The sequence below is a fragment of the Euleptes europaea genome, chromosome 4 (assembly GCF_029931775.1).
Source record: "Euleptes europaea isolate rEulEur1 chromosome 4, rEulEur1.hap1, whole genome shotgun sequence".
NCBI lineage: Eukaryota > Metazoa > Chordata > Lepidosauria > Squamata > Sphaerodactylidae > Euleptes > Euleptes europaea.
This window is the reverse complement of record NC_079315.1, coordinates 89,752,791-89,767,461: the sequence shown is the minus strand read 5'-3', so window position 1 is coordinate 89,767,461 and position 14,671 is coordinate 89,752,791.

Genomic DNA, 14,671 nt, shown 5'->3' with positions numbered 1-14,671 from the left:
TACAAAAGCACCAACCGTCTAAAGGATATGCACACAGTCCCATATACAGCTACACAGAAAAAAAAACCCAGTGAACTCTCTGGTATTTACTTCCAAGTAAACATAAATAAACATAATCAATAAAGGAAACATACTCAATCAAGGAAGCCACAGCCCTCAATTTGCAAGATCTGAGCAAGGCTGTCAAAGATAGGACATTTTGGAAGACTTTCACTCATAGGGTCGCCATGGGTCGGAAGCGACTTGACGGCACTTAACACACATACACACACAAACATACATAGGATAAAGCTGTAACCAATCCTCTATCACATGCTGCTCATCTGTGGCTTTCTTCTCCACAGCTCTCTCATATTGTTCAAGGTGAAGTTTCACCTCTGCAAGCGCAATATAATGCTCCCATTCCATAGCACATTTTGCTTGTGAGGCTCTTCCAATCCATGATGAGGAATCCATGATACAGACAAAAGCTGTGAATTTCTAGACTAACAACTCAAACTATGGAAGATTTGTATTGCGTTTTGTATTGCGTCTTCTTAGCCTATTATTTCATACACATATCTTGTTATCTCTTAGCCCCTATACATTCTTAAGTAAGAAGCTCTCACTCTAAAGGTAGGTAAAAGGTAGTGAGAATGGGGGGGGTGAGTACACCTTACATACATACTTAGTCGTTCAGTCATAATTATAACAAACATTGAATGGCTTTCTCTATTCCCCAAACTCAGCTTCCTTACCTCCCACTCTCAAAATTATGCTCCTGGGGTATACCAATGAATAGTTTGGGGGTGGAGAGTTGGAGGTTGGCCACAGGATGTGAGAAATCAGAAAAATCTCCCCCTGGCAAACATAGAAATTTTATGCAAGATCCAACCCAATATACTTGTCTTTTTGGGGGGGGGGGGATCACAACAGAACAGTCTGTCCATCTTACCTATGTCTGCTGAATGTTCAAAAAGCATGAAATGGATCGGGGAATGTGGTCATTGTTAACATTCATTAGTGTAATGTTTCATTATTAATCAAAAATATGTGGTGCTGTGGGTTTTGCCCTATGACTGTCAACGCTCTGCATTTTGAACATTCATCAATGTGGAGGTGGTAGACGTGGAAAGAGCCGTCAGGTCGCAACCAATTTATGGCAACCACGTAGGAATTTCATGGCAAGATGTGAACAGAAGTGGTTTGCCATTCTCTGCCTCTGCACTGCGACCCTGGACTTCCTTGGTGGTCTCCCATCCAAATACTAGCCAGGGCCAACAATGCTTAGCTTTTGAGATCTGATGAGATCGGGCTAGACTTGGCCATCCAGGTCAGGGCAGTTCATCAATACAGATACTGTAATTCCTGGGGTACTTTTTACTTAGCAGGTACATTATTATAATCAATATACGGTTGCAGATAACATTGCAATTTTAATCTTCATTAGTTATTGCGAATGCAGATTTGACAAAGTAGAAGTGTTAGCTACTCTGGATTAATTAATGCAGAGTACAACAGTGTGACCTTGTACGTGGCATCAGAGAGACTGGCAGAGAAATGAAGATATATGCAGTGAACTCAACACCCATCTTCTCTTTCCCTTCACTGGGTGACAGCTTTGTTCCTAGCTCTAATTGCTCACGTGCACTTCTCTACCTCTCTCAGACATCTGTAACAAATTCAGCTCAGCAAGCCCTTCTTACTCAGCCCCAGTATTGAAGCTGACAGATATTTGATATACTTACCACCATATTTAATGATCCAACTGACATGGCTCAGGTCTGTCATACCTCAGTGCTGTAGGAAAAATTACAGGTTTTGTTTTTAAAAGCAAAAGAAGCTTTTCATGAGAGTCCACTTCTTTGCCCTTCAGATCTATCTGCTCCATAACAAGCAAAACCAAAATGTATCTCCAGTTTAATTATAGCATATGTTACCAAGGAACTCCCTTCCTAGACATGGACTGTCTGCTCCCACTCCATCTTGGCTAAATTTGCCTTAGCGGCCATTTTTGGAGTAAGCAAGGCCTTATTTTTGAGGTTAGGTCATGGCTCACCTTAGTCAGGCTATGCTAATGAGTGGCCAAGATCTTGGGCAAGAAATTGATTCACTGATGGAAAATCTACCTGAAGTGACTCGAAAGGTCAGGTACCCACCTTGGTCTATCAGTGTAATTTTGTCAGCAAATGCATGTCCTCCGGTGTGTAAAATGTAATTGCTATCAAGACACCAAGTGGGCTTGATGAGCCTCCACCCTGCTATGCTCTCTTTATCCACCCAGGATGTACCCCTGCCTGGAAGCAATCACCTTTTGTTGCCCTCCTGGGAAGGATCCCCGCTTAATTCGATCAGAGCCAGGAAATCCATATATGCTCACTCTGGACTCATCCTGAATTCTTATATCTGACAGTCTTATTTTTATACTCCTTTTTGATGGTTCTTATAACTATTGCTACTCTGACAGCAAAAGGTGGTGGTGGTCCCTTCCCCTTCACTTGTGTAGAGTTTGCCAACTCCACTTTTATTCTTTTGGACTCAGGGACCTTTCCGTGCCACACCAGACCATGTCTCCACTGCCTAAGTCCCCTAACCTCAATTTCTGGATCATCAAAATGGACAACACACTCTACCCAGCTCAGCAGACTAAAGACAGGTAAATTACTCCTCTTTCACTAGACCTGGACTTGTCCTTCTCTTTCTCTTAAAAGCTCTCCTTTCCCCATTTTTAAATCCCTCACTCTCCCACTCCTCTTCGTGGCCTGGGGCAGATTGGTCATTATCCCTATTGGGACACTTCCCAGTGGGCCAATGGCCTGCTCCCCCAGGCCAGGCCAGCCTAGTGCAGAGATGGGTGATGCTCAACATGGTTTTGTGCAGTGTGGGGACAGCAGTGCCCAGCCCAGCCGAGTCATGGCGGAGTAGGCCTGGCTGGGTAAGCAAGGAAACTCTCCTTCCCTCTTTTGGTTGACAGGGCAGACCAGGGGGCAGGGCCCTTTTTTCTAGGGATTTTTTTACTCCCAGTACCTCCTTGCTCATGGCCGTTCCCCAACACAGAATTCTTGCTCAGCCAGCGGCCTAGTTCTCTTTCACCTTATCTCCTCTCATGTATTCATAATCACATCTTTCTGAACCCAACCATTTCAACGTTCTTATACTTAAGTACCTTTCAATTCCTGTACCAATGTATTTCTCTAAACAGATTTTAAATCTTGTTTTGGAAAAGATCTGGTTGTTTTGTGGTTACTGATAGCCTATTAGAGGCACTTTGAGCATTGTTGCCCACTATCCATATAAAGATTCTTAAACTACCCATTCTATTCCCCCTAATTGGCATTGCATCAGTTTTCCAAGCTAGCCAGGCTGTGGAAGAGGGAAGAGGTTTCCCTCAACACTGAGCTTAATGCCCCCAAATTGGTTGCACTTCCGAGAGAGTAATCCGAACCCAAGTTAGGGAGTCCACATGTGTCTAAGGATACACATGAAAACACATGAGGTGAAATATGAGTTTGGAAAAATAGTTGCAGCTTTCATAGGCACAACATGCAGAATGCCATGTTTAAAACACACAACCTCAAGACCTTGATAAGTATAGTTATGAGAATTACCGTAAAAACAAATTTGAGCTAATTGCAGAACTATCAGCAAACACATTCTCCCCAAGAATATATGATATTTAAGAAATAGTAATTATACTGAATCAACATACAATAACTATAAAGACTTGAGATTTGGTACCAAAATGGTACCCCCATACCTCTTGTCTGAGGAGAATTAGACCATTTTCTAGTTTGTAGTATTTGTTCAAAGGATACATTTACCAGGATAGTTTCAGGTAGGTTGCCATGTTGGCTTGTAGTAGTAGAACAAATTGAAGTCCAGGAGCAATCTAAAGACCAACAAAAGTTCCCAAGGTATAAGCTTTCATGACTCAAAGCTCACTTTGTATCCAACGAAGTGAGCTATGACTCATAAAAGCTTACCCTAAAAATTTTTGTTGCTGTAAGGTGCTACTAGACTCAAATTTCATCAGGGTACACTTATCAGATGAACTAATTTAAGGCTGCATTAGCAATTGTAGTTTAACAGGACATGCAAAACACGTTTGAGCAATGCATATTATTGTCCCCATCTTTTACAGTTACACTATACATTAAACCAAGTTGCTTGCTACTCCAAAGAGTTTGATTTTAGCATCTACTGACCGAAACAAGATAGGCTTTGCCCTGTTATGAACAAGCTAATTCGGCTTCTTAATCTTCTTGGCTTTCTTCTGCTATTCATAACTACCAAATGTAAGGGGCTCAGCTTTATAAGTTATTTAGTTTGTGGAAATGTTATCACCCATAATTAAGTAATCTCTCTGTATAGTCATCCATTCCAGTTTAACCAGTGTAGGGTCTTGACACAGTGGCATCAGTCGACAACTTTGTAAAAAGAACATGCAGCGCTTCATTCATGACATTTAGTCAAATGCTTATAGTATTGTGAACTAGTTCAACACCCCAAGTCAAAACACACTTGGCTGGTTCACATATAACGCCAAATAATTTTTTGGCATGACATGAGTGAGCCTTGGGCTTCTGCCTGTGCATTCTGATATGCTTCCACACTTCCTGGCATAGTTTTCTCAGTTCAGACATAATGGCAAACTATGCTTTGGTTCATGTTTTGGGATCACACACTTGGAAAGCAAATGCTAGTCACAAAACTTTAATGTTTTAATGACTTACAATTACAACCCCTGGAAAGGGTCATCATGATTTTGTAATGCATTCGAACGAAAACTGCACTGTGAAGTAGGATATATCAAATATGAATTCATTTATATATTTATTTTTAGTCCTCCTTTCCTGCTGAGACTCAAATAGGGTTGCCAACCTCCAGGCAGTGGCTGGAGATCTCTATTACAACTAATCTCCAGGCGACAGAGACCAGTTCCCCTGGAGAAAATGGTCGCTTTGGCAACTGGACTCTCTAGCATTGAAGTCCCTCCCTTCTCCAAACCCCATTCTCCTCAGGTTCCAGCCCCAAAACCTCCAGGTATTTCCCAACCTGGAGCTGGCAAACCTAGTCTCAAAGCTGATCACACAATAAAAATACAAACATTTATTTATGCCACCTATCCACCAAACTTAGAGCCCCGAGGTAGTGAGCAATTAAAAAAAATTAAAGCAAACACAACTAAAACAACAATTAAATAAAACACACAAACAGGAATGAGGATCAGTGAAGGAACACCAAAGAAAACAAAACAGTCTTCTCCCGCTGGTGGAAGACAATGAGAGGGAGACAGATGAATCCTGCTGTAGCACAAATTCCACTGTGTGGTTCCATAACTGAGAAGGTGCTTCCTTGGGTTGCCACCCATCTGGCCTGAGATGGCAGGGGCACTTGAAGTAGGTAACTGAAGATGACCCTAGTGGTGAAGGTAGGTTTATATGGGAATAGGCAGTCCTTTAGGTATTTTAGTCCCAAGCTATATAGGACTTTAAAGGTCAATACTAGCACTTTCAATTAGATCTGGAAGCAAACTGGGAGCCAGTATAGGTGGAACAAGACTGGAGTAATGTCCCCTTAATCCATTTGCCTTATACCAAGGAGTCTCCCTTGTCTGGAATAAGTGGCCATAAACGAAGGCTAAAAGTGTAAGGTAAGAAGGCAAAAGAGTATGTGGGTAACGTTAACAGGAACACAGTAGGCTTGCAGTAAATCGAACTGGTCAGAAAAGCACTTTCATAAAGCAAATCAGGTTGTAATTTACTGCACTGTCTACTGTATTTATGATCTTGCTTGCACTGCATTGTTTTCTAATTTTTGAAATCCAGTTGTTACATAGTTCATGGTATGTCTTATATTGTCTTTATTTATTGCATTGTTTTGTCTTATTTTATAATCCAGCTTGAGTCTCAAGGAGAAAGATGGACCATAAATAAATCAGAAACCTTGTTTGCAAGACCAAACCATGGCAAACAGATATACTGTAGAGCTAATGTTTTGTTTATGACACCATTTTCCATGCAACTGTTGTTACTCAGGGAGCTGCCAAACTTTGTTTGTACTTTGCCCTCCTCTGTAGTCTCTCCTTTTATCAGAGCCCCTTTTCTCCCTACAATCAACTATCACATTTTGGCTGCAGAATTCCCTATTCACCAACCTCCCTGACCCTATACAGCCTATTGGGAGTTATATTACAAATATATGCAATTGACTCACCACTTCTATACACCTGTTGAAGCGGATCAGTGCATTTCAGTTTACTATGCTCTTAGAATTGACTCCTTCCTGAGAAGTGGTATGTTATCTTATTCAGTTAGTCACCTACTAAGCAGGACTCAACTTATTTACTCACAAAAGTAAGTCTTTTTATTGAATAGCTTCAATGTAATAAATGTGTATATGTGTGTGTGTGTATGCAAGTATTAAAGTCTTCAAAGCAATAACAATGTATACAATAAAGCAAGCAAGTTCTACATACTATTTAGTTTTAAAATCCAATACTTAAAATATAACATTTAAAGAAGTCTGATTTAGTTAAAAGAATCTGATTCACACTATCTAGAATAGTATATAAGTAAATCAATACATACCCAAAGCCAATCTCCTTTGAGATTCTTAGTCCAGACTTAGAGAGATCTAGCTTTCTAGCCTTTCCTTGCCTGTATTTATACTGTCAAAAGCCACCGTATTCGAACTTAGCCGGATTCCTATAGCTAGATTTTTACTGCTTTCCTGCAGACTACCATATAAGGATTTCCTCTTCCAGCTGGTTATTTGCTGATCATACCTATTTCTTACAGTCGGTTTTGAGCTTTAATATACCTTTATAATGTTAAACTTCACCAGCATCTTCATCTCCTAAAGAGCATGATCAAAATGAATCTACAACTCTTTCATATTTAAACTTTAAAACCCAATGTAACATTATATGACACTATTTGATAATGTTTTCAGTCATTGTTAGTGACAGACTAGAAAAAATCCAAAGGTGTAGGATTCCAGAAACTTAGTTTTCCAAAAGCTTAAGATTCCAGAAGAGTCCTCAAAAAGAGTCTCTTAGCCAGGCAAGTTCATTTTAAATGAAAGACAAGCCTCTAATGGTTTTTCTTGAAAAATATGGTTTTACATTGAAGACTTCTGCATATGTAGAACACTAATACAACAGTTCATATGCTCTAATATGTCAAAGCTTGTAACACTGTGATTATCAGTTGGCACGCACCTGGTCACAGTCCTCTATTCAGTCAGCCTGTTATGTCTTCTACCACCAGGGAAGCAACACAGGAGACACACTATCCTTACTCAACCACACAGTTATACCACCCAGTCTAGTTAATTCTTCCATGTATCACTTAGCCAATATATAAACTCTTTCTGCTGAATGCCAAGAACTTTTCAAGACTGATTCCCATAACCATATGACAAACACTACCTTTTAAAAGCCTTGGAGACATGTAATTGGGGCTATGTAATTTATTACACTGACCTACAAAAGTAGACAGCTTTACCATTAATAATACACAGGCGCCAAGTGAAGTATGGTAAATAATAAATTAAAGCAGCAGTATGCTGTGCATTTTTCATTAACTACAAACTACGTATTTTAACATTGTAAATAGTCATGCATGGTTCCCTAAGTTACAAAGTCTATTACAAAGTCCACCATTTTGTAGACTGAATAATGCACAGTGATAATTGGAAAATAAAATAGTATACTGGTTAAAATAGTCATGGAATATTTTTTTAAAACCCTCCTATATGCTATACATCTCTCTGAATTTTTACTTTTTTAGTATCTCACTTCAAATCAAATTATCTGTTCTTCTTCTAACCAACTTTCCTTTGCCTTTTCATAACATTGCCAGCCCGTTCTTCTTTCTTGGTTATGCTCTTTGGCATGGGAATACATATGCTTTCTTGATTGCATTCTTATTTTCCCAAGCATTCTTTTCCCATTAATCTATCTGTCCAGCCATTTACCCATGAATGGTACTTCATCTTGTTTCTGGCTTACGATGGGCACTCATCAAGGAACTGCCCTCTTTTCTTTGCCTCCTCATTCTTTGTCCTCTTCTAAATTTAAGCATTCATTATCAGTTCTATGTTGATGACCTTCAGCTCCACCTCTTTTTCTGACCTTTGTTCTCTCTAAAATCTTTGTTTCGCTTTTTGCTGTTTCTGATGTAGTGTTTTCATACTAACTTAAGCTTAACTTATTTAAAACCGAGTTGTTGGTCTGTTCTCTTTCTTCTGCCTCTGTACAGTTTTCCTTCTTCTTGGCAGTACTTCTACCATCTCCCCATTCAGTCAAGCTCCTACAAAAACTTGCAATGTTCCGTTAAATATTGCTAAGATGTGTTTTTTGTCATCTACTGCAGAGCTTGTCTTCCTGACATTACTATAAATTTTCTTCTTCCCATTTTTCCCATTTCATCATGCTCCCTCTTGTTTGGGGGCTCCACATTTCATTTTGCTCACCTTATAGACCCACTACTAGCTTCCATTTCCCTATCAAATCTAGTTTGTTACTTTTTTGTATTTCAGTCTTTGCTCATTGGATCCTACTTATATACTTTCAGTTTTCTGTTTTCCTTTTTGTTATCTTTATTCTGTTCTCCACTCTTGTATATGCCATCTAATCCGTATCTCCATTATTCCTCTCTTGCTCCTTCTTTCCCTTTTCTCTGCTGACATTCCCTTCTCCCCCTCATGGAAGTTCTTTTCTTCCAAGCCATTAAATTCTGATATTTGCCTCTTCTTTTCCTTTACCCTTCTTTTGTGTCACTTCTGTTTTCCTAACCATTTTGAGTTTTTAAAAAAAAGATTGTAAACCAGAAGATAATGAGAAGGTACGGTAGATACATTCATGGAGGATAGGTCCATCAGTGGATACTAGCCATGGTGACTAAAAAGAGCCTCCATGTTCAGAGGCAGTAAGCCTCAGAATACCAGTGCTAGGCAGCAACATCAGGGTAATACCTCAGCCTCTATGCCCTGCTGTTGGACCTCTAGAGTAACAGGTGGTTACTGTGTGAGATGCTGGATTAGATGGACCACTGGTCTGATCCACCAAGTTCCTTTTAACACAGTTGACTGAGTAACTTTCTAAATATTATTTCTCTTGAAATATTTGTTCACTTTAAAATGGATTACTATAAAATATTACTATATTCCTTAACAAAAGAGTCAGCACAACAAAGCCTTCAACTCCTCTTGCTCACAAGCTGTGTAATTATAGCTAGCCTCGCACCTCACTTCCAGCCTGAAGGTTTTGCAGCTGAAACTCCTGGCCAGGAAGCTGGCAGCACCAGAGGAAATAGTACATCCTGCAAGCCATGCAGAATCCACCTTTCAGGCTTCTTATACACAGGGCAACTAATAAGTGTTAGGTGCTCAGAAGACACAAATTATCAGTTTGTTTTTTGAACTGAGAAGTTTGAGTTCGAACGATTAATGCAGTGCGAGGGGAAATGCAGTGGGCCGTAGTAACAGAATGGTTTAGAGTCCAATCTAACATTTCAAATAAAGTGATCCATCACTGACGCTAACCGGGAGTGAAGGCAGAACGAATTTTGGTTAGACAAAGAGGGAGTACAAAGCATAGTCTGAATCTGTACTCATTAGAGCACAGTTCCAATGTCCTTATTCCTTTTGGCTTGCATAGGATAGCTCAGGATTTGACTGAGAGCAGTTTTCAAGTGCCATTTGTAGGAAATTTAAACAAATAGTATGCACAGTGGAAACAGCTTTGCTACCAAAGATAAATGAAGCCTGTTACAAATGGAGAGGCAAAAGAAGGGAGTTTTTTAAAAAAAAAATCCTGAAAAGAGACAGAGGGAGATAGAAAGAGAAAAAAATGCACACATAACAAAACAAATGGCATAAAAAGAAATACATTGGTACATATCTTTGTATACCTTTATTCAATTTTACCTTATATTTATTGTATTGTTTGACTGTTGAGCCTGACCCTGGCCGGGAAAGAGCAGGGTGTACATCTAATAAAATTAAATTAAAAAGTACTAGACAACTATTATATAACCACTCAATAATTAACTACCTGTATTTAGCTCTTTACTACAAAATTCAAAAGGCTTTACAAGTCTGCAAACAGCTGTCAGTATTTCCCAGGTGTAGTTTTGATAATCAAAACCTGAAACCAACAGATAAGTGAAGAACTGATTTAATTAACTTTCCCCTTTGATTCCTTTAGATGGAATACCCAACACCTCAGAATGGTGAACAGCAATCATTATTGTGAGATCTAAATTTAACTGGACCTCTGATCCATATATATATATACTTGTAGATAGCTTCACATGTTCAAAAGAAAGCACCAATATTCTCCACTGTTTAGCTGCAATCTATCTGCAAATGGGTATGGAAAATGGATGGCCAGTGGGTGAGACAGAGTTCCTCTAGCAATTTTACCTGTTCTTTGGTAATCAAGGTATGCTAAAAAGTTCTCCTTATGAGCAAATGAAGTAAGCAAAATATTTTCAAGTTGTACGAAATATCAACATTCCTCACTTCATCTGTCTTTGGGATTTTGTATATCCTATATCCGTATGTAAAGCTGTGCCTGAGCATTGACCCTATGTGGGTGTGTGAAACAGCCGTTTTGAGACAGCTACACTGTCTGCTTTCTCCAAGTCGTCTCAGCGCTGATTCCTCAAGTCAGCCAAGAAACTTTCACAAATCGAGCAAGACTACTACAGACTATAGCCTGTTATACATTCCTTTTTCTGTAATTGTAGTGCAACTGCTAATTGAGAGGTTATAGCTTTAATAAGCTGTATGAATTCCTTTGTTATTTATTGAGTTGCTTGTGGTTGCTTATGCAGTGCTTGGGTGATAATGTATACTGGCAAATAGAGCCAAGTTGTTCAATTAGCTATTGCGTTGTTGTTTCCTTGTTAAGCTGTGCCTGAGCCCATGCAATCAACAAACAACCAAGGGGCACTTATTAGTGAATGACAGTAACTTTATTGGTGGTGGAAAGTGCTGTCAAGTCACAGTGGACTTATGGCAAATTTATTACACCAGGCCACTAAGTGAGATCATATGGAGCTTTGGAGTTGGGCATCATCAAGTTCTACGCTTGTTAACCAAGTCACTAGATGCAGCTGTCTGCATCCTAAACCAATGCCTGGATGTAGCAGTCAAGTGGAAGAGAGAGAACAAGCTGAAACCGAATCCAAACAAGATGGAGGTGATGCTGGTAAGTAGAGGGGACTGACTTTCCTTTCTCAGATATCCTGAAATCTTCGTCTGAGTGTGTAAATAGCTTTGGGGTATCTCTTAGATCCTCAGTTTCTCTTTGAAAAACATATGCATACCATATCAAGGTGTGTTTTTTTCCAGCTGCACTGGTCAAGAAATTGTTTGTCCTTCTGGGTTCAGTATATCTATGCCACTGTAACTTGTAGGATATAATACACTCTACATGGGGCTGGCTCTTGAAAACAGCTCAGAAGCTTTGGCCAGTGAAGCATGAGGTAGAACAGCAACAATAGTAAAGGGACTGAACTGGCAACTCCAGGTTTGGTTCTAAATACTGAATATTATGTTTAAAGAATTTCATGTCCTGAGGGCCACATATATAAGGGACCGCCACTCGTGGTATAACCATGTGTGCATGCATATATCAACTCAGCAATCTCTTCTAACAATTTTCACCTTTGGACAGAAATTTGGTTCTCTCTGTGGATGTCCCACTGTTATGAAATTGCCACTCTGAGGCTATACACTAGATCTCAACCTTCTTAGCCCTTCAAAAAACCAGTAAAACATAGCTATTCCAGAGAGGTGAATTTCCATCTTTGACTGTAGAGACTGTTTTTAATGTTGCTGTTATTTTCCCTGAGTACACTGGATACATGTTTTAAATAAAGATAAGCGGGCCAATTTGTGCAGAACGGTATTCTTCTGACTCTTTTACCACTGTTCGGATAATCATTTGGCTCACAAGAATAAAGAAGTTGGCAATCTGTACTCTAGATTACGGATTTTCACATCTTCCTCTTGAATACTGGAGATACGACATGGTTAGTTACAGATATTACCCTTGAATAAAATCAATCCTGTTCCTTAGAAGTCCCTTGGATGCATTAGGCTCTGTAGTCATAATTCACATCCACTCTACCAAAGGCTTTTTTGTTCAACAACAGACATCATGATTATCTGTAAATCAGAAAAGCACTTCCTCGTCAATAATGTCCCCTGTATGCCACAGATAAGGTGCATTGTGCCCTTATCAACACCTTAATTATACAAGCTCACACAACACACAAGCTTCTACTATTCACAAAGCTCTTAAAACATTTTTCATTTATTGCTGCTAATTTCCTAAGCTTTATTATTTTGCCTGTTAACCTATTCACATTAATTAATAATTTGTAGATGAATCTGTTTTATGGGCCCCAGGCCCAGATCTTTATTTCAAACAAACTTCAAGTATCAGTTGCACCGGGCAATGAGTCACTGAGAAGATGCATTTCAATCCCAAAGTAACACCGAAAAGCAGCTTTTACACAGCCATGACCTGCTTGACAAATGAAAAGAAAAGCTTCAAAGGCGGCTTCCCATCTGTCATCTTACAGTTGCCAAAAGCAAATTCTATACTAGGTTGCAGGTTAGACTCTCACAAGGTCAGCATGTACGAACATTCAAGACTAAAACCAAGATCAACATCTGAAGCCAGATGCTATCATTGTATAAGAAGCTCTCTTAATCACATCCTTTGATAGAAGACTCTCCCTTTCCCATATTTGAGAAACAGATTCAACGCATACATAGCGTAATGCCACAAATGATGCTCTCAAAAAAAATTTTAACGTGGATGCTCAAGAGATTTTCTTCCATATAGGAGATATTATGTGTTCCTCAGTCTTATGTGTAAATGACTGAGGAACACACAATATCTCCTATATAGAAGAAAATGTACACAAAAATCTCTAGAGACTTAGTTGTGGATAAAAAAAGAACGGGATTTACCTACAGTGGTTCTTGGGCTCCAAACTGTGTGGGGCTGCTAGGGAAGAGAAGTTGCCCTATAGACATGATTCCCCAAACCCTTAAATACATATATAGAATTTCTTTTGGATGCCTGAGAATCACAGTTAGGAAGTTCAGAGCTTATAAGACTAAATAAAGAGGTTGGTTGTTACAGAACAGGGAGTTGTTTCCTAAGATCATGGCAATCTAGTGACCCTTAATTTAAAAAGGTGTAAAAAAAAAAAACTGCAAAGATGAATTTCAAATTTGTACAGTGTATGTTTCCCATTACATCTAGGCTTTGAATATATCATCTGTATATTTATTTTATATCCTGTTATTATAGAGGAAAATGTTAGCCACACTTTTAACAAATACTACCCCTATTAAACAAATCATCCACTCACTAGCATGCCTATTATAAAGTAGTATTTGCATTTGAATGGAGGGTCTGTTTTGCCTTCAATCTAATTAGATTTCTACTTAGAATCAAAGTGTTTCCTAGAGTAGACACTCGCATAAAAGTAAATGTAAGGATTAAAAGCATCAAAGAACATGGGAACTTCTTCCATTTCCATTAAGGCAAGACAGCAAGTATAGGGTCCAAAATAATAATATTAATGTTCTTTAATAAAAATTATTGGTATGTGGCTTTCATGTTCTATAGTGCGCATTATAATAGCAAAGGCAACAACATACATTCTAACTTTAATCTCCTATACTCTTACAGCTCATTCCTGAGAGCTGCAGCGACCGGGGACGCCGTGGCCATGGCGGCGCTGCAGCGCCTCCAAAGAGGTTTGACTGCTGCAGCGGGGGTGGGGAGGGGTTTTTTTAAAAAGAAAAATTTTAAAAGGGGGGAAAACAATCCCACTGCAAACAGCGATGCTGCGCCAACAAAAAGCTGGTACAGCACCACTGTTGCTAAAGGGAGCGTTCCCGGGCTGAAAGGGGTTAGGGAGGCTGAGTCGGCATCCGAAGGCCGCTCTGTCACGGCAGTCCAGGGGTTCCAGCGCAAGTGGCACGGACGCTGGTATGGAGGTCATGGTGCCTCCTAAGCCCATTTGGCCCCCAAGCTCAGGAATGAGCTGTCAGTGGAGGGGCTGTGGCTCAGTGATAGAGCATCTGCTTGGCATGCAGAAGGTCCCAGGTTCAATCCCCACCATCTCCAGTTAAAGGGACTAGGCAAGTAGTTGATGTGAAAGACCCCTGTCTGAGACCCTGGAGAGCCACTGCCAGTCTGAGTAGGCAATACTGACTTGGATGGAACAAGGGTCTGGTTCAGTATAAGGCAGCTTCATGTGTGTTCAGTGGTAAACATGGTAAAATATTCCTTTAGAATCTTCAAATTATAGTATTAACTAATGTATTATAGATCTAGTGATAAATTTTATGTTGTAATTCCACCAGCACTCCTGAATTCGTGATCATGCTTTCCAGAATTCAATGTGTATTATATGAATACATTTATTTTATTTTATTAGTTGGTGAATTACGCAGACTGAATTTACTGATGACAGTGAAAGAAAGCAGACTTCTCTATCCATAATTTAGACCAGTGGTTCCCATAGTGGACAGTACCACCCCCTGGGGGGCGGTGGGATTACCTAGGGGGGCACTAAGAGGCAAGGGGGCAACAGGGGGGTACTAGAGGTGGCCCCCTTCAACTGTGTTGTTGGATAGGGTGGGGGGTGCT